The following is a 22395-nucleotide window of genomic DNA, read 5'->3' as shown; positions in this document are numbered from 1 at the left end:
GCCACAAACATACATTTATACAGTTGCAATTTCTTATATGCATAGGTTACATATTTTGTGCAGCCCATTGCAGTCCAATCCTCCAGTCTGTGAGGTCTTGTCACTTCTTCTTCAAACATTTAACCATACTTCAATGACTTGTACCTGGTCCACTCACCTGCCAGGTCTACCACTACAAGGTCCCTTCCCTGGTCTACTCGTCTGCCAGATTTAAAGAAACTTCTAACACTACTAGAAGTACTTCTGTGGTAACGATTACTTCATACCACTTAGTAGCACTGGCGTAATGGGGGCCCGGTCACCACATTTTCTTTTAGACGCTCTGCCTTCGATAAATAAATGATTTCTATTAAAACATAACAGAAATTATTTCTTTATGAAGGTAGAGTGACTAAAAACAAGAAACTATTTATTTTTTAAGTCTGAGGGCTCCCATGGCCCCATTACATGGAAGCCTCTAGGCTGGAGGCCTCCATTTCATGGGTTGAGAGAGGTCTATGACTTCAAAAAGAAATGGTTTATTTTTGAAGACGGTGTGCCTTCATAATCAAATTATTTGCATTATGGTTTGGTTCTTAACGGAAATAATGTCATTATGAAGTCAGAGTGACTTCAAAAACAAACCATTTCTTTTTGAAGTGGGACTCCCCTCAGCCCCATGACATGTGCTATGTGGGTGTATGGTGAAAGGGTACACACTTAAATGTATAGCTGGCTGCCTGTGTGAGTGTATGGTGAAAGGGTGCATAATTAATTGTATGGGTGGCTGGGTGTGCGTGTCGAGTGTATGGTAAACGGGTGCACACTTAAAAGTATGGGTGGCTGCCTGCATGTGCCTGTATGGTGAAAGGATGCACACTTAAATGTATAGGTGGTTACCTGTGTGAGTTTATGGTGAAAGGGTGCACCCTTAAACTTATAGGTGGCTGTTTTTGTGAGTGTATGGTGAACGGGTGCACAATGAAATTTATGGGTGGCTGGGTCTGCATGTCGAGTGTATGGTGAAAGGGTGCACACTTAAATGTATGGGTGGTTGCCTGGGTGTGTGTGCCTGTATGGTGAAAGGGTGCACACTTAAATGTATGGGTGGCTACCTGCATGTGCCTGTATGGTGAAAGGGAACACACTTAAATGTATGGCTGGTTGGGTGTGTGTGTGTGTGTGTGTATGTATTGTGAATGGTGTGTTTTCTTGTTTTGAGGGGCGCAACAAAACCAACATATGGGGGTGAGGGGGCTAACCCTTCAAATGTTGGGAGAGGCGCTAACTTAACTTCATAGACGGTGGGGGGTGACCTATTTGTGTGGGGCATCTAACTTCTTTATGCATTCTAATGAGACTATTCTAGTGAAGCTTCAATGTTACAAGCAGTAAGTCTGAAAGCACCCACTCATGGACTGCTTTGAGAATAAGCAGTCTCCTGCCCCATCTCTGCCCTTCCAATCACTTCCCTGGTATACATGTACTGAACCCACATCAAGATTTCAAGTGCCCAAAAAACTATGCATTTGAATGCAGGTACTAACAGTGACATGCTTTACGCCAGTAATTGCTGGGCCTTTGTTAACTGCGAAACCCAGGTGCTATTTAACATCTGTGTCCTGTTCTGTCCGGGAATGGCTCTGTAGATCAGCCAGGTCAAGTCAACATAGCCCACATTTTCAAGGGGGGGATGAGGATGAGGGGGTGGGCTGTAGCTCAGTCAGCTCAATGGTACTGTGCCACTGCTTGTGTTTAATCCATTGGTTACTTATTGGTGATATGCATTACTCATAGCCGTATTCTTCCTTGTCCCAGTACTTGTGTATCAAGCACTTTGACTCATACACACATACTGGGATGAGGTAGAGGGACATGGGAATAATGCCTGGGTTACCTACCTGTAATCTTCATTACTCCTGGTCCCACTCTTCCTCATCCCAGTACTTACCTATGAGGCCAGGAGCCTCATATGTAAGCACTGGGACAAGGAAAAGGGACATGGGTGGAGGTAATTCTGGGCCGAGAAGCTGATTTTGGGGGTTGGGGGATGGGGTGGTTTGGGGATTGTGCGATAAATCGTAATGGTCATCCATGTCCATGCTAAACAGGCATGCTATGTGGTATTAGTGACTAGAGAGGCATTTTGGTGCAACCAGTCTAGTCATTTCTTAGTTTGGCTTGACATTTTTTAACTGGGCATCTCTGATAAAGCAGTCCTGCTAAGAGTAATTACCTGGCTAGATTGGCATTTGGGTGCTGCCAGTCTAGCATTGTATATTTTTCTGGGCATCTGTGATACAGTAACCATGATAAGTGTTATTGCTTCGACTACCATTTTTCTGCAACGTGTCTAGGTATGTCTAAATGTGGCCTGCCATGCTTTAATGTAATATGTTATTACGTGCCCAGTTGGACATGTGTTCATTGTGGCATGGCATTTTTAATATCAAAGCATTATATTTATTAAAGAATTAATGTTTCTGTGCACTGTTGGTGACTTGCATGTATGATATGATATGATATGATATTTCTTTTGTATTGCGCTCATACACAAGTGTTTCAGAGTGCGACAAGGCAAGGGAGAGGAACAGGGGAGAACAACACAACAATCTTACTAGGCCCAGTGACATTGAGAACGTGCAAGTGCATGGGGAAGGGAAAGGGGAAAAGACCATGGAAGCGGGAGAGTGGAAAGTGCGGAGCAGAGGAGAACAGATAAATAATAATAAATACAAATAAATAGATAATGGAGAAATAATCAGGGATAGTGCAGCCAGCAAGTGGCAAGTGCTGTGTTTACAGCAGCAGAACTGGGTAAGTCGGTAAGTGCAAATAAAAGAAAAGAAGAAAATGGGGGGATAGGGGACTGTATGGGTACAGATACAGTCCCCAATGCAAGGGGTGGCTGGGAGGCAGTGCAGGAGGGTGGCAGGGTGAGCAGGTACCTGGGCCCAGGGGACCGAGGGTGGCCAGGTGCACAGTGCCAAGAGAGATTAGATCAGCAGGGGAGAGGGGGAGCAAAGGCAGATGCAAAGAGGATGTCTTGAGGTGCTTCCGGAACCAGAGATGGTTCTCCTCAAGATTTAGAGTGGCAGGGAGGCAGTTCCAGAGGGAGGCCCCAGCTAAAGACAGAGATCTACCCCCAGCTCGTTTCTTTGAAAAACGACTGACCCTGAAGGATTTAGAGGTAGAGGAGCGAAGAGCTCGAGAGGGGAGGTATTTGCGGAGGGATAGCTGAAGGTATTTTGGATCCAGGCCCCAGAAAGCCTTGTGGACAATGCAGAGGGTTTTAAATTTAATCCTTGCATCCACTGGGGAGCCAATGGAGAGATTTCAGAGCTGGAGAGATACGGTCCCAGGGCTTGAGGCCAAGGACAAGTCTCATTGTCCTGTTCTGGATTAGTTGCAGAGGGCAAAGAATATAGGCAGGTAGATGGTCACAAACTGCAGACCTGGACATTCAGGAAGCTGACAGAAGTAAACTCTATGCTCCATGCGAGCAGTTGACATTTTCATCCTGCTATACATAATATACCATTAGGTGAATATATTAGAGCGAGACGTAACTGACAAGAGCAGACCAAATTTTGAAGAAGAATGCGCCTTATTACAACAGCGTTTCAGGAATAGAGGATACTCACACAAATCTGTCAAGAGTGCATACAAGAAGTCAAAGCTTATGCAGCAACAAGACACTCTACAACATAGAACAGAGGAATCACAGATAAAAACATGGGACCCAGCTTTATTACGCAATATTGTACTGATCATCAGAGAATCAAGAAAATACTCAGAAAACACTGGTACTTATTGAAATTGGATGAACATATTTGCAACCTTGTGGGCAACCATCCACGTATGACTTTCAAAAGAGCAGGTACATTAAAGTCAATACTTAGTCCATCGCTACTACCAGATCTGACAAGAGAGATTCAAACTACATGGCTGCACAAGAAAGAGATTGGCTTCAGGAAATGTGGCATGTGCACCCCATGTAAATATGCACAAGAGAAGACCACAGAATTTCAAGATACGAATGGGAAACATTGGACTATCAAGCAGGGGATCAACTGCAAGACAAAATTCGTCATTTATTTCATCATTTGTGTATGTAAAAAGATTTATATAGGGAGCACGAAGAGAGAGTTGAGAGAAAGAGTATGTGAACATCTGGCCAAGATGGGCAGTCAGGATCCCTCTTTTCCACTAGCTGAGCATTGGCAGAACTTTCACCAACTACATAATACATATGATATTAGGTTCATTGGTTTACAACGTGTAACCCTTAATAAAAGAGGTGGGGACAGGTTAAAAGCACTTAGGCAAGCTGAAGCACGTGCCATCTGTTTCTTTAACTCGACAGTTACAGGTCTCAACAGTGATAATGAGATGGTGTCATTCCTGTAGTGTAAGTTAAGTGGAATGTCTAACATGAGATATGTCTAATCCAACCAACATAACAGCTGATTATTCTGACTGAGGAATCACACAGCAGGTTGAATGGTATAACCCTTCTAAAAAGGTATATTTTACACTGAAATGTTTCTGATAATTTGTATGGAGGTCAGTTATAAGCAATTTAATTGTATCAAGGATTAATGTAGGGACGAGAGGTTATTAGGACACAGGTTAGTCTCAAACAATAAACAATGGAGGCATTATGTGATCAGGTTTTTCCAATATAGCATTCTAGCCGTGACAAGTCCATTTGATTTTGATTTAGTAACTTTTATCTCTATAGGAGGATGCAGGGACGTTACCTCTTTCCTCTTTTATATAATGTTTTTTCTGGGTATTGCCAATAACAGGCAGACAGCTGACCTTTTGGAATCGCAACACGTTCTACTTAGTAACATCACGAGGCTTTTTTGATTAGAAAATCACCATATTTGAAGGAGAGTGAGAGTATTGGTTTAGCATTACTGAATACTATATTTAATGAGTATTAGATGCAGCGTACATATGAGCGCATTAGGATTTCAATATGTTTACAATGGGCCTCATTACGAGGTTGGAGGTAACCATGGCGCTATTAGCGCAATGGCTGCCTCCAAAACCTTACCGACTCCGCCCTGGTGAATGTAGCTATTACCGCCCCATTCCAAGGTTGGTAGGGGTGGTAATTCCCCATTCACCAGGGCCCTTCCCCATTCCCATTTCAGCCCCATAGGGCTCAATGGGAATGGGGAAGGCGCTAATAACGGTACCGTTATTAGCACCAAAGTGCCTTTGCGGGTCCCGTCCTTAACTCCTGGTAAAACCAGGCATTAAGGGAGGACTTGCAAAGGGAACTCGTAATATGGCGGTAAGGGATTACCAGTACCGGTGCCCTTACCGGTACCGGTAATCCCTTACCGCCCACCTCGTAATGAGGCCCAATGAATGTAATAGACTGGATGACCATTTAGTAATGGCGGCCCTTTTTAGGGAATGAGGTAATGGACGTGTGCCACAATGGCAACGCCTGACCACGTTGCCATTGGTTACAGCTGACACTCCATGGTCTGACAATGGCGCCGGTGGCCGATGAACAGTTTGTGTTGACGCTTTCCATTCTTATTATTTTTTTTGTTGGAACTTTAACGTTTCATGTTTTGAGACCCATGAACCAGTATTAGGAATCAGATAGATTCACTAATCACTCAAGACGGAATACGTCCTGAGAGTGGGACGAGGAACGTGGGATGCCATAGCAACGTTAGTCACATTGCTATGGTTTCGGTACACACAACCAGACATTAAAATGGCGCCAGCACATGGGAACCCATTCTTGCCGACACATGTTATTATCTGCAATACGGAATCAGTTAAGACTGGAACACTTTGCGATTTTACAAGGATCGCTTAAGATCACTTGCTCAATGCATTGCAGAGCACTGTGTTTTGGATTTTTGATCACTTTGATGTGTAATTCACTCAAAAATATTTAATACAAGCATGGTGGTTTTGGACTAAACACTATACGAAGGATTAATGGGACTAATGATTCCTTTTATGCTCTTGACACCCTACACTATTCATATACACTTTACGACTCGTTGTATTTAATGGGAGACCCATCTTAGGCTTGTATGTTATAAACATTCTCTATGAGACATACTGGTTAATGTAGCATTATTTGTAATTATGTTGATTTCAGATTTCTTTATGACCTGGGGATTTGGCCCCGTTATTATCTTTGTGACATTCGTCTTTTGGATTGGTCCTTTCATCCGCGGGCAAGCACACCTGTGAGATGTTGTATGGTATACTGTGCTGGATTCTAGGCCAGTAGTGAATCATTTATATAATCATACTAATTAACTTTTGTTTCCATTCTATTTTCCCCCCTTTTTTCTTTGTTGCGTAATAATGTTGACATATGATTTGTTCTCTTAACCCCTTCAATCCTCCCCTTCACCAATCCTTGTTTCTCTGTCTGTTTTTGATTATTTTCATTTGAAATGACTTGTGTACTTTGCGGTATGCTGATATAATAACCACACAAATGGGGAATTCCACACTCTTTGATTTACAAATTTGATTTATATTATTCCTGTCAACTCAATTACAAATATACGTAATGTGATATGATATATTTGTATATATATATTTGTCTGTTGGTATTTGTGCATATTAACAGCCCAGATTTGAAAAAGGCTCAGCGGGAGCCGAAACACACGTAATCGTCCGTACATGGGATCGACTGATTTGTCTGATTGATCATTAAAACCATATATACGCGCATTTGATGGCGCTGCGTCCTGGAGTCATTTCCTGATGTACTGTTTCTGGTTGACGGTTAGGATTTTCTACCATCCGAATCCAGTGACCTGCGACATTTACAGGATTGGTTGAATGGTCATAATTTATTATGGCTGCTTATTAAAAACTACACTTGAAAATATTCAAGGGATTGTAAGGAGTCGCCTGTTAGAGCAACTTATACCAAAGCCTTTTTTGCAACTTAGATTTTAAAAGAGGCTGTTACAATAGTGCAACCTAGAGAGAACCAGAGCTTGGGAGACAGTGAGCTTCTGGGGGAAGGAGAGGAATCCATGTATTGGATCTTTGGATTTGTGTTACCCTAAATAACTATTACAAATGCTGTTGCCTTTTAGTCAATTTTTTTCATAAAGTGTGCATTAAAACACATCATTATATCTTTCTCGTAGTGCAGTGTGTGGCGTACCTCTGCAGCAGCACGTTCATGCATATTGCGCAACTGTGGTAATGTAGGCCGGCCCAGAGTGTGACGCGACCCTTGATTTGTTGTCGAGATGGGGGGGTCCTCTCAGCATACCTTCCAGGGTGGGAGGCACCCACCTTTTGTGTTACGCCACTGCTTAATAAAGTGTTTTAACAACATCAGCAATGAATACTTCTGGATGGACATGAAACACATTGGTGCTGTTTGCTCCTCAATTGTGATTGCCACATGCAATGCATGTTATGCTCCCCTTGAATACTTTGTATCAGGAGGGCAGCTCTTCTGCCACAACAAAGTCCTTAGACGTTGAACAATATCAGTATCAACAAGTTCAGTATGTGCTACTTCTTCTGGGAAAACATGTAACACATGGATGCTATTTGTCCCACCCTTTTGGTTGCCATATGCAATTCAGATTATACTCTTCTCCTCCTGAATACTTTCCATCAGGAGGGCAGCTCCTCTGCCACTCTTAGTTTTCCCACTTTTATATTAAGCAAACATTGATAATGGCCTTTTCTCATGCTCTTCTTTGGCTTAGACAATGCTGGTTTCAGTCATTTCCAACTACTGCTCCTTTCTCCCTCTGGCAATAGGGTTTATCATCAACTTGTCTCTCAATTTCCCACTTTTGGCTTTGGCAATGTTAGTTCTTATTAGCTTGCTTGGATATTGCCTTCTCTTGGCTTTGGCATTAGGAATTCTTATAAGCTTTATAGGTATGACATCTTTATTATCTGTTTTTAAAGTTCTTATTCTGCCACTTTAGCTTATTTGTATCATCTCAGTATTCAAAGTTATTGTTATTCTGCCACTCCAAGTTTGTTACATCAGTTCGGTATTCAAAAACAATTAGATTTGGTCAGTGGGTGATCACAGAGCATTCTGGGGTCACACAATTCTAGTGAACTTACTGGGTGCCACATACATGTCTGCCTTCTCCGCTGCCTCTGGTACTTCTGCTTTCTCTGCTTCACTTGGTATGGCAAACTGTTTTTTTTTGCTTCACACAGCCCATGCTGGTCAGGAAAGGAGCATTCCCCACCTGTGGTGCTCACTTGCCACCAGAGCCCAACTCACAGTGGGGGAAAAGATTTAATGAACGCTTCCTGCCACATGACCTCTGCATTCATGGCCATCAGGGGAAAGCATTCCATGACAATGCATCTCACTGCACAACCTCTGCACACAGGGTCCTTGAAGGTAGAGACCCTCTCACAACCGGCACCTGCTCTGTGAATAGCGGTTGCTCCGGCCTCTTTTCTTCCCTTCAACTTCTGCTTCAACAGCAATGTGGAGTTACTGCAATCACTTCATCTCCCTCTACTAGTGTTCCTGGGCTGCACCTGAGAGGGTCTTTATACTTCCTAGTCCCTCTCAGGTGTGGGTCTTTAACACTGTTAGACTTCAACGTGCAGTCCCGTGCCTCTGTGTCTCTCTTCTTCGTCCCGGTAATTTGGCCATTGTGGAACTTGAAGTCCCCAATGCCCAAATTACCTCTTTTACTCTGAATGTTGTTTCCAAATTTACCAACTTCATTTCTATCCTTAATTGCACCTTCTAAAGGAGTTTTTATAAAGAACTTTATGAGTGGTGCTGATGTACAGGAGATATAGAGTTTACAGAGCCTGAGATGTTAATGTTTTGAGATTCACATTTACGTTTCCCTGTTGAACACATGAACTTTCTTTACCATAAATGTGGGTGGCTTTGTGGAGGAGGTTTTCACTCTCAATAAATGATTGATTATGACAGTTTTCACCACCATCAAGATAATTTGCTTTGGGAAAGAAAACCTCCCAAATACAGCAAGACATGGCATATTCTGGCATCGCTGAGATTTCATGCTGCATCTCTCCCAACAGCGTCCTCCTATTCCCCTGGGGCCCTTCTCCTCCCATGTGATCCTACCGGCTAATACCGGCTAATACCACCCCACGGTCAGGTAGCGGCTGCCTTCCCCTGGCCTGCTGGGAAGAGATCTTAGGTAGGGTTTTTGTTGGGACTCTGCAGTATTTATCACACCACCCAGAGTAAGTGGGTCTATGTGTTTGTTGTTGTGTGAGCATAGGAAAATGTGTGTGGGCTAGCCACACACATTTTCCAGAGGTTTGTCTACTATCATTCCATTTAATTAGACATTTAAAAAAAAAACCCAGGCGAACGCACACGCACCATGCAGAGGTCAAATTCCTCAGAAAGGGCGCAAACTGCTGGGAGTACCATTCTCTTTCCTCACTTTTTTTCACAGATCAGTGTTCTTTGCAGAAGTGGTTCTGTTGGGATTCGGGGCTTGCTAGCCTTTTGGTTGCACCCCCAGAGCTTCTATCCAGGGCTGCAACCAAAAGACCTGGGGCTAGAGCCCCCAAGCCCACCATAGCGACACATCTGCTGGCCTCATATCAAAAGAAGTCTGTTTTTTTACTGACCAACATTTTCCAGGTACATCAAAATGTCACAAGTTAATAAAAAAACATACGCCAGTCAATACCTTCACCCATCACTGTAAGATAGTGCACATGTATTTCTAAAAACAGCAAGAGCACAGAACGTTTTTATCACCTTTTGTCCTCCACTGGAGTCTGGATTGATATGACCCTATGGTAAAGTGAAAGACTCTTCCCATTTCTATGAGGATTAATTTTTCATGTTCAAGCCAATTTGCTGGATGAATACAAATCCCGCCCTACCTCCACCAATAGTACTGTGCTACTGTGTAAAAAGCCAAATCCACTGCAAGCACCCTCCTGTTGATAAGTTCTCCTCTGCTATCGAGCTATGTTTGCACTATAACCATTAACATAAAAATTTGATATAGTGTACACCTCTCAAAAGAGACTCACCCAAAATCTGTAATGAAACATTAATTTCACTGTTTGTAGCCTTACTCCTGCTGTCCATTCGTAAAAATGTACTGTATTAAACATGACCAATGTTATATTGTGGCATGTTATGTTCTATTTTGCTATACAACTGGAGCTTCGCATATCACTGATTTTGCCCTTTTTGCCCTCTTGCCATGTATGTTATGTGAATTGAATTTATAGAGTTCAGCATACACCCGGAGGCATCATGGCACTGTAAAACCAGAAACAAGCACGACCTAATACAGAAAAAATACACAAGAGACAAGAACTGTGAAAAAACAAATTATCTTCAATTACACAGAGATTAAGAGGGAGTTTGTTCCACAGTAGTGCTGCTGTGACAGAAAAGGCATGGCCAGCAAGTCTTGAGCGATAAGCTCTAGGGACTTGAATCGGGACACTCAAAGCCAATCGTAGAGGTCTATTAGGCATGTAACAGCTACATTTAGTCTGTAGCTACTCTGCTCCGAGGACATAAAAAGCATGGTGCACAATGCACAAAGATTTAAACGTGACTCACTGGTCAATGGGCAGCCAATCGAGGCTGTGAAGAACAGGTGAGGTATGCTCGAGCGAAGAGAGCCTAGAGACTGCTCTAGCAGCAGAATTCTGAAGTACTTGCAGACGATTAAGGAGGTAGGCAGGTTGGGCTAGTAAAAGAGCATTACAGTAGTCCAGCATACCAAATACAGAGGATGCTACCACTGGGGCTTGCAGATGTAATGGCAAAAAAGGGTGAACCTTCAGCAGCACTTTAATTTTAAAGTGGTCTGATTGACATACTGAATTGATTTGTTGTTCCATGAAGAGGGAGGCAGAGATGTTAATGCCTAGATCTTCTATAACTGGGACAGACTGGGGAAAAGGGACAGAGGGTAAGAGGCCAGAAGTCAGATGTCCAAAATGAAACAGCTGATAGGGGGCCAACCACCAAGAGCTCAGTTTTCTCACAGTTCAATTTAAGCAAATTCTGGCTCATCTAGTCTCCAACAGCCATCAGGCACGTCTTGAACCTGAGGGAGACCTCAGATTGGGCAAGATTAAGAAGGACCAGAATCTGAGTGTCATCAGCGTAGGTGTAACAACAAAAATCATAAGACTAGATGAGCTTAGCTAAGGGTTACACATATGCATTAAACCGAATTGGAGACAGAGCATAGCCCTGAGGGACTCCGAAGGTAACAGGAAGAGAAGAAGAGCGGAAAGGAGTTAAAGAGAGGGACTGAGAGCAGTTGACTAAGAAGGAACGAAACCAGGCCAATATCGGGCCTGAAATCTCAGCCACGGCTAATCTGTCAACCAGGATGGGATGGTCGATAGTATCGAATGTGTGGTCTATAACTGTGCAGCATGAGATATAACTTTGTGATATAGTTAGCATTATTAGCTATACCGGAGGTGGGTGTATCAGGCATAGACACAAGCATCTTACATCCTATTGTTCCTTTTTTTAAATGAGATACACCACAGTGGTTTAAGCAAGGATAATACTATGAGAGTTAGTGTGTAATGTCACATGGGCAAATCCTTTTTCTTCTTCTTTTCTTATTTTATGTAGCATGTAGTAAGATGTTTACATTTGGTGCAGATGTCCATTTAGTTTATTTGTTTGTTTTACATCACTTTTTCAGATCTCTGCAGCTATCTCACTCTACAGAGATCACTGACCTCATCTTGTACAACTTTGATGCCCTGGTAATCACTGAAACATGGTTTATTCCATCCTCCCCACATGTTTTCGATGTATTCCTACCCCAAAACTGCTGCATCCAACACGACGACTGGCCAGGAAGGGCCGAAGGCAGAGTGGCAATCGTCCACAGGAGAGATTGGCCATGCTCCATCATCCCCTATCCCAGAACATGCTCATTTGAATCACTCGCCTGCTGGTTCTCTGTATCGCACAAGGAATCCATTACCTTCCACCCCATTTACAGACCTCACAGGGGTGACTTTTCATTGCAGACATCTCCAATTTACTCTACTATGCCAAATTAGTACATTGAAATAATGTCTTTCTTCGGGATTTTAATGTCTGAGAACCACACTCAATCCGTGCTTTTCACACTGACCACTTCCATGCACCCTAAGCAAATTGTCCTCTCCTCCAAGCACAACAAAGGCAACACCCTAGACTTTGTCTTCACATCATCACCCTGTATCACCTGTGCAGACCCTATCCCACTTGATTGATCTGACCACGCTGCCACCCCATTATCTGTCACCCACTCAACTATGGCTCACAAAGGTCAGACTTAATGCTGCTTAACTCAACGCCTCTCAGACAAACCATTCCCAGTCAATGAGCAAGAAGCAAACTTTGCAGACTTCCCCACCAGAGGGAATACCTCAGGCCTCCTGGAATTATTCATCAGCTGTGCTATGAAACTGGTGGACACTCATGTCCCTCTAAAATCCAACTGGGCTAAGACCAAACCATCCACCTCATTGTACACCCCCGAGCTAGCCTCCAACAAATGCTGAATCAGAGCCCCAGAGAAATGATGGTGCATAAACCATAACTTGAGAGACTTCAACAACCTCAAATCTCTGTGTGCAAATCATAGGATTCTGATTACTGAGCCCAAAGCTGCTAACTACTCCACCACCATTGCGGCATCCTCGAGCAGGAGCAAAGTGCTCTTTGAAGTAGTAAAACATTGTACCAAACCCTCACCCGGATCGAGGTACCAGCAAAATGCGAAAGTATCAAAACAAATAGACAAAAGAGCCCATCAAATCAACCTCTCACAGTATTGGTATCTCCTGCACCCTGACATGCACACTGCCTCTCTGGACTAAATTCTCTTCTCTATTTCCCCCGGATCTCCTAAAAATGATTGCCTCCGTCAACCATACTTCATACTCTGGTGATATAATTTCGTTGCTCAATGCGCTCCTCAGCATCATCAATGCCTCCCTCGCAGAAGGATAATTCTGAGACACCCTCAAGACTAGCCTCTTTTGAAAAAAATAACCCTAGATCCAGACGACCTGGCCAACTACAGCCCCATTAAGAATCTCGTATTTATTGCCAAAATCTTTAGAACAACTCCACATCCTAAATTGCTACCCGTCAGTGTTCCGGCCAGAGTGTAGCATTGAGACAGTCACCATCCAGGTAGTGGATGATGCTCTTGAAATCATGAATAAAGATAACTCATGCCTCCTCATCTTCCTTGACCTTCGGCTGCTTTCGATACCATTGACCAAATACATCCTTCTCGCCCAGGTCGGGATTATTTGGCACTGTCCTGAATTGAATTACCGCCTACTTCTCAGGAAGACACCAGGCTGTCCAGAGGAACCTGTTGCATTCTAACTGACTGCAGGTCTTCTGCGGAGTCCCCCAAGGCTCCATCCTCTCACCAATCCTTTGTAACCTTTACATGAAGCCTCTGGGCACTCTCCTCGGGATCATACCAAAATAAAGGATGTCAACATTTCGAAGCCCAAAATAGTGAATTATGAGATCCAATATTAATATATATATATATATATATATATATATGCTTGGGGTGGGGGAGTTAAATTAACAAAAACGGTGTAAGGGTATCAGGGGAGTTTCAGGGGAGTTTCAGGGGGGTCTCCTTTGCATGTATCTGTCACAAATAGGGGTAACAAAACAAAATGAAAACTGTAATCCGGGCTTTGACATTTTATTTTTGAAGTAATCACATAGATCTCTCTCCTCAAAGATCCCAATAAAGCCATCCACCAATAATAATTGATATTTTTATAACCTGCTTAATATCAGAGATTGGTTTCTAAGTGTAAAATCAGGATTCAAACCTGTGTTGTGCTGCGTTGTCTTGCATCCAAGACAGATGCGTTGCCCTTCACCAACGCAGACGATACTCAATTGTACATGAGAGTAAATAGCATGCAGGATATCATTAGTCTCTGTGATTACCTAGCCTTCATCCAGTCCTGGATGTCAAGTGCCTACCCCAAACTAAACCCATCCAAGACGGAATTCGTCCTTATTGGTCCACTCGCTAAAAAGCAGCTTGTCCTACAATGGCTGAATGATATATGCCAGAAGGATTTGTTCCTCAACTCTCAGACTCTGCAAAATCCTAAGGAATCACCATTGACAGTAATCTGTCCTTCCAGAAACACATAGCCAAGTAGGCCCAAATTCCTGGCTCAGAATCTCTACCCTTCGAGAAACTAAACCCTTCATCCTGCCACAGGTCCTCCACACCAAAATGCAGGCTCTTGTGATCTCACATACTGATGGGTGAAATGCTCCCCTGACAGTGGTCCCAGTTGCTCACTTGGCTCCCCTGAAAGCAGTCCACCATGCTGCAACATGTCTTATTACAGTAGCAGAGACATTTGACTGAATTATCCCCATACTATGCAAACTACATTGGCTTCCCCTCCAATCCAGGATACTGTTCAAGACTGCATGCACCATCTACAAAGCAGTCAAGAGTAGCACACCAGTGTACCTGGTGGTACCCGCTCCACATATCTGGTTGCAGGAACTCGACCAACTGGCTTGAATCACAACTCGTCTGCAAAGAGAAGACCCACATATAATCCTTCTCTTGTCATGCACCCACCATGTATAACTTGATCCCTGTGTCGGCTCAAAATGCCTCCATAATTCTCCAATTTTGCACATCTCTCACAACATGGCTCATTCAACAAAACCTGATCAAGGAATAATTCCTATGGACGCAAGTACCGATGCACATAACTCACAGTACTGAGCTGCTGTTAAAATATGCCAGCCCAAATGCCAGCAGCCCACACTCTGTACAGCGCTCTGCTGCTCTCGAGCTAGGTCTGTGCTTCAAACAATAACATAAAAAAAATATAATATTATGATTTGCACTTTGGTTTGTGCAGGCTACTAGCCTTTTGCCTGTTATTGTAAAGAGCCTAGCTTTAAGTACTTTTGTGTGGTTGAGGTGCTCTTTATGTTTTCATATACATATGAACAGTACCACAGTTTGGACATCACAACAACAAAAGTAGCTTCCTAGTAGGCTTTCTATTTCATGGTGGTACCAGAAGTAAGGACGCTCTGGTGGCATCTATCTCCTCTTTGGGTCATACTGTGGAATGTCTTCAGGATGCAATTCTGACACTTGCCCTGCATGGAGGCTTGGGCTGTGCATAATGGTTTGATTAGGCCATCCCCACCCTCTGTGCCCCCCCCCCGTGTTGTTCACTTGTGCCTCCCCCTTCCTGCACACAGGAGTCTGTCCATTCTGGTTTCACTATCACCATCTTGTGGCCAATGCTGGATTTTACTTTTATGGACTTCATTGATTCAAGGTGCGTCACCCTTTCTCAACTCTCATGCTGGACTTCCTTTGCATCTTGTACTCATGGTGACCCTGAATCATGCTGTTCCCATCTTCATCTTGTATCCTGGCTTGCAACATTATGTGTTACTACTGACTTCTGCTATTGTAATCGCTCTCCCCTCTTGCTTCTCCACTCTGTTTGACTGTTTACTCTCTGTTCTCTCCTCGCCTCCCCTCTCCCTTTTCCTATCTCCTCCCCTCCTTACTTTCTTCTACACACTTACTCTATCAGAATTGTCCCTGGACCTAGTATGATAGCAACCTCGTCTGTTGCTCCCCCATACCCTTACTGCCCCCCTCCCTCCAGCACTATCTGTAACATTGTCAGGCATAGTACGATAGTCACTTGTTTTATTCCTCCCATCCCTGTCTGCATCCCTCTCCCTCACCTTTTGTTTTCCTCCGGCTCTATCGGAAATGTTGTCAGGCCTAGTACGGTAGTCGGCTGTCTGTTTCCATTTCGTTCCCACTCTCCCCGTCCCTTCCTTATCTATTTCTTAGCACTTGCACTATCTGAAATATCATCAGGTCGAGTACGATAGTTAATTTCACATCCTTACTGTTCATGGCCTGTAAGAATGTCGTTGTATTTTCCCTTGTTCCCTCCCTTGCCTTGAAGCGCTTTGAAACACATTGTGCATAGGCGCTATATAAATAAACTATCATATCATAGGGAATATTAATTTGACTGTTAATGTACTGTGAGAAGTGATGTGTTTTGTGTTTTCACTCATCCAGTCGCAACAGCATTCTGGCAGCAGTGATTTGTACTCTCTCAAGCCATCTCAAGAGATATTTGGGAGGTCGGAGGTAGATGCTGTTTGTATGATTTTGCCTTGAGGAACCACAGTGATAATGGCTATTATCATTTGTATCAAAGAAAGAATAGGCATTATAAACCATAAAGATTAGAGGCATAAGCATTTCTGCTCTAGTGATCATGCATGTAACGTACTTAACCAGATATAACTCCCAGAGGGTGCCCCCGTCAGGAAGCCTGCCCTGTCTGGGATCAATGAGTTTTCAACTTAAAGGCAGAGTAACCAGAAAACTAAAAATCAAAACTATTTGAATATGTAAAGAGTAAATAAGCATAGGGTTAAATCAATTAGGCCCATCAGCAGGACACATGCTTGTGTCCCAACACATTGGATAGGCAATTTTTCTGGATTTGCCTGCTTTTAGCAAAAATATCCCCCGCAGGATGTTTTAATTGGGCGGCATCTAGTTCGGTGAATTTGCCACCGCAAATCATGTACGCACACTTTTTATTTATTTAATCAATGATAATTGCTCTATTTATAACCCGCTTAATACCAGAGATTAGTTTCTAAGCGTGGGATCAGGATTCAAATCTGTGTTGTGCCGTGTTGTCTTGTTTCCAAGACAAATGCATTGCCCCTGAGCTTTTCCCCCTCACCAACACAGAGATACTCAGTTGTACATGAGAGTAAATAGCACAAAGGACATCATCAGTTTCTGTAATTACCTAGCCTTCATCCAGTCCTGGATGTCGAGTGCCTACCACAAACTAAACCCATTCAAGACTGAATTTGTCCTTGTTGGTCCAACCTTACCGGAACAGTTGTTTCCAGATTGGCATGCTCAGAATGAGCCCCACAGACCTTTGTAAAAATACACAGTCCACCATATGTACTTTTGATGTACCCTGAGTGCACATTCACCATAAGTCAAAAAAAGAATGAGGTTTCAGGACTAAGCTTTCATTTTATATATATATATATATATATTTTATCTGAACATCCCAGCCATTCTAAGTATCTCTATTTTTCATCTGTTGAAATTGCACCTCCTTTTACTGAACAGCTATGTGAGTTTCAAGCAGCATTTCAGAAACTTCAACTTAAAGAGATGCTACTTGACTTTCCTACATTTATTTATTTATTTTCTCATAGTGTGCCGGAGCCCACAGTCCTCAGGGAGCAGAAGACTGAAAACGTGGGAAGAGAGCAGGAGTTATTGTTGATGTTGAGTATTCAATTCACATAAACAGAAGTGTCTTCAAGCATTTCCGGAAATAGTGCTAATCTGTTATCAGCCTCAGCTCAATGGGTAACTTATTCCATGTTGAGGATGCTTGCACCAGAAAAGAACGACCGCCGCCCTTGGCTCATCTGATAAGTGGACAATGGAGAAGCATAGAATTATTAGATCTAGCGATCCTGCATGATTGCTGCAACTGGAAACCATCCCAGAGATATGCCGGAGCCGAACCATACATGTAAATCAATTGCAAACAGAAAACTGTCTATTCAATGTATATATTTGTTAGATTCACTTCAATTATGTTTCTATTACATTAATGTGTAAATGTGTAGGAAGTGCATATTTGTCATTTTTCAATGGATATTTTAAAGTGGGAAAACATTTGTCAGTTAAACGCTCTTTCCCTTTTTCCTTGAGTGGTTCAGAGCCAGTAACAGGACTCTGCTCAGTGATATAACCAGGGACTAACTTCAGTTACATTATTTTCCTAGGTATGTACACAGTGAGATAGTATTTGTCTCATTGTCTGTACTTGGCCATTGCACAGAGTGGGAGTCAGCGATCGCTCCAAATAGACACTATTTGCGTCTATTTTGCTAAATGCAAAATTTCCATAAGCACTTTAGCTTCTCAAATATTACTAATTTCCCTAGATGTACAGTCAATTTATGTATCCTCCCAGTACAATTGTAAATAAAAAGAGCTGGGATTTAATTGATTCCCTTTTAGAGTAACTCCCCATAACATTTTATTTCCACACGGAATTTTACTTACTTAAGTATTTATTTTTTCTGTTTTTCCTAACAGACAGGTGCATACCTCCTTAAGGAATAGTTCAGTTATCCCATGCTAGTAACAGGAAGGTATCAGTCAGCATGATGAGTCAGCTTCGCACCACAGTCTGGTTTCTCTCCTTCTATATTGAGCCTATATTAAGGATGGCCTGGGGTTGAATACCAGGTAAGCCTTCCTTACAATGGTCTGACAGCAATCCAAAATGAGCCCAAGGGAAAGGAAGCTATTCTTTTCCATGTTCTGTTGTTGTAATTTCTTCATTCTATCTCTGTGTTCCAGTCAGCCTGTCCCTGATATGTAGGGATTTGGAACTGTTATAGCTTAAAGACCACTCCCTTTAGAGGTATGCTTTATTTCTCTGTTTTAATTAGACTGTCTATGTGATTGGCTGGTGTTCTGAAAGTGCCATCAAATTAAACCATCACATTTGTGCTCATTGGGCATTTTAACGAAGAGAGCAGTCCAGTGGGAGTAACATTCTAAACCCAGTTTCGCTCCCATTTGGTGTGATGTTATAGTGAATATGTGTACATTAAACAATTGGGATTTCCTAAAACATTATGTTCCACACATGTGTTTAAGTTACTAATTATTTTGCCAGATTGCTCTCAGTCAGGTGAATCCAATAATATTAGTTTCATCTCGGCAGGACATATGATGTGCATGTGACATTTTTTGACTTTTTATCCTCTGATACTTTAATTCAAAGATGATATTCCGCACTCAGAATATTGGCCTAGCTGGCACGGATGCTTGTATATATGAACCCCTTATGTGCAACTTTTCTGTGCAAAAATATCAAAATTAATATAATTTTCAATATGAAAAATATGAATTTTTTCTTTCTTTTTGTTTTTTCAATTTATTTAGCTCTTCTGCTTGCATGCAAACTTTTAGCAATGTATAATATTACAAATTAAAAAAGGGTACAATCATGACTTTAAACCACAAAAAACACAGTATTTCTAATTAGATAAAAAAGGAAAACTTCACATCCGTAATAAAACAGATATCAGTATAAAAATATGACTACCTCTTTATTAAGAAGGTTCTGTAAAAACTTCCATGCCCACAGCTATGGAGAGATAACAATATTTCCCACAAATAGTAACGCCCACCAAGATTCCTGAGTAAGTGTAATATAGTGTAGGTTTAAAACCTATCAAAAACCAAGGCTCTTCTTTCAGCTAAGGATTCACAGTCAAGAAATATGTGTTTCAAGTTTAGAGGTATTTCTACAAAATTGGCACCCTCTCTGATCTAAATTCTACTTCCCTCTATGACCTAAAATCTCTTGTGTAGGTAATAAATTCAACATCATCTTTAGAATGGTTTTCATCAAAAGACTGCCCAGAAATGTTGACAAGTATGGTCCAAGTGATTGAAAACCTTATGTTCTTCTTTAAAATTGGCAAAAACTTTGTATGTTTTACATTCTTCTAAAGTGGCTGTCCAATCACTCCTCCAGAGTTTTTTTTGGATCTTCAGGATTTGTGATCAGAACATCAAGATGAGAGTCCAAATCTTTATGTATCTGCAAACAATCAGTTCTGCAAAGCAATATAAACCGATCACCATCCATGGACGAAAATGGCCCCAGAATCACTAAAAGGGAGGAGTCCTCAACTGCCAGGCATTTTCTAAAAAAGGATAACCTTTTCCATTTGACCATGGTTTTCAATGCGAGTAACCCCAATTTATAGCATATTCATTGTATTGGGCTACTCCTAAGGAGGCCTTATACTTTTTTTCCAGTAGAAGCCTTCCAAAAGATTACAGTTCACGTCTGCCATGTAAACCTCAGTGCCATAAGTTGTAAATGGAACAACTTTCACCTTATAGAACTTTAAAACGAGGGGAATAGTAAATTCAAAAATTTCAGCAAAATAAGTAATCTCTGAGAAGCCATGGACTCCACCCTTAGCCTTAAAAGAAAGAAGTGTTCACAAAATAAAATAAAAAGATGCTCGGCCATTGGCCTCCCTTCCCCACGTTTTCAGCAAAGGGCAAGGCGGGTCATCTTGAGTAAAGCACACACTCTGGATTCTGTGGCATGATGATACAGTTCAATTTTCCCAGTTCTGGACCTTCTGTGTCCATATCTCTCTACTTCTTCCAAGTCTCTTGACGCAGAGGGCCTGCTGTACCAAAATCAATATGCAAACATTGTTTCCTTTTCACCAGAATTCAATTTGGGTGTTCACCCTGAATCCCCCTCAGCCGGGCTCAGATCCTTTTCTTAAGAAAAGTTCATCATTGGATCCCCCTCTTCCATCCTCAGATCCCTTTAAAACAAGGTTCAGAGAATTATTTTTCAGGTGACTCACAGTTCACCCCGGATCCCCCTCTGCCAGGCTCAGATCCATTCTTTCATTCAATTAGTCTCCCTCAGCGGACTCGGGCCAATTGTGATGTACATTAAACTATTTAAGACTTTCAGATGTGCACAGAGTTTAGCTTGACCTGTTGCATGACCACTTAGATCTCAATATTTATTTCTCTCACATTCAGCATCAGTTGGATACCTAACAGAGACTTTCAAATGAGCACCCACATGGCGCCGGACCACTCTGTGTATGGTATCTTTTCTTAGCCTCCCAAAGTTCAATTATAAAATTCAACTACTTCCTTTGGCTTCCAATTATATTTGTGTCACTCATCCCAAATGCCTTGCACACTGTTCTCTTTGTACAATGTTGCCCCTTGCAACCTTGGTCCAAAACACAAGCTGGTTTGGTATCAGTCTCTCCGTCTCACCGGCTGTGCTGTCTTATCTGACACTGCTTTGTTCTAGGAGCCAAGGACAGCACCACAGTGGCAATCGCTCCTCCCCACCTTGGTTATCAATACGAGAGAGACCCGGGTTCCCCCGACCCACTGGGCAGGTTTGATCAGCCTTAGTTCCTGGTCTTCGGTTTCTTACTTTTCAAGGCTCACAAAAATAACGGTCTTTGCAGGTCAAGGGTGTTTCCCTCCTTGCAACACTCTCTGGTCTCGCTGTCTTTCTTCTTGTTTTAAACTGCCATCTTGGAATTGCTGTTTCCTCATGTGTTTTGCCTCACTCAGAGTATGCTTTCGTGCTCCGCCTTTTTATCCATGTGGGGAAGTGTGATGGAAGTCAGGAGTGTGTAATGATCTGTAATTGGCTGACCTTGCCTGACTTGTCGCTCACAGTGAACTGTCTGTGAGAAAGTGTTTGTGTTGGGAAAAGGGCCTGGGGGTCGAGTTCCTAGGTATCCTACCTGGTATGATGGGGAAAAGGTGTTGCAAGGAAGGGCATATGCGTCTCACCCTCCGGTGTCCCACTTCCGATCTCAGGAGACCCCTCATTTAAGTAATCCTCCTGCACTGCTCCACCCACAGGAACTGGATCCAAAAGCAATGCCAGATTCCCGGGGACTAGCAGGTGAGACACCTTCAGGTTTCTCACAACAACCAGTGGATTGAATGGCCCTCAATTCCTGGGGGGTTAGTAGCTCTTACTGCATCCATAGACTCCCCAAAGACCAACACACACAGGCTAATTAAACAAAAGGCCAAAATGCAGCCCTGCTTTAGTCCTCTGTCCATTAGGACTTTATTTGAAAGCTTACCCTGTCAATGTAGCCTTACATACAAAGACGTGTCGGCACATAAGTCTATTATCATCTGCAGCAAACCTTCCAGACACCCCCATTTTTGCATTTTAGCCCATAGGTGTGACCTATTGATACTGGTAAAGGATAAAGCAAAATCTATGAAGGCAAGATATATTGTCAGCTTCTCTGTCCTTAACATGAGGGATGTGAAAAGCTTGCCAGGAACATCCATGAACACTATAGGATGGTAATTTGAGGGGAGTAGTCTTTTGCATTTTTTGAAAATTGGGATAATTTTGGAGGTCCTCCATGAAGAGGGAATCATTATAGCGCTTAGAAGTTTTTAAAATACAGTTGTTAATATATTGGCCAGATGTCTGGGTATTTCTTTAGAATGGCATTCTACAGCCCGGCTAAGACCGGAGCTCTGGACCCACTGGATTTAAAAATCAGGGCTCGAATGTTCTCCTCATCTATCAACAAATACCACTCAACCGCCTCTATTTGTGGTTCACGCCCTTCACACCCATATTTTGTTGTGATATTTTTATATATGGCCCCCTATATACCATTCATGTGTCTTCAGGTATTGGATTTGTTTGCAGGTTAGGCTGAGTTATTTCAGAATCCTTCAACAGTTTAAACAATCATGC

This window comes from Ambystoma mexicanum, chromosome 6p (assembly GCF_040938575.1).
Source record: "Ambystoma mexicanum isolate Mex_15411 chromosome 6p, UKY_AmexF1_1, whole genome shotgun sequence".
Taxonomy (NCBI): Eukaryota; Metazoa; Chordata; class Amphibia; order Caudata; family Ambystomatidae; genus Ambystoma; species Ambystoma mexicanum.
Note: the sequence above shows the minus strand (reverse complement) of the source record.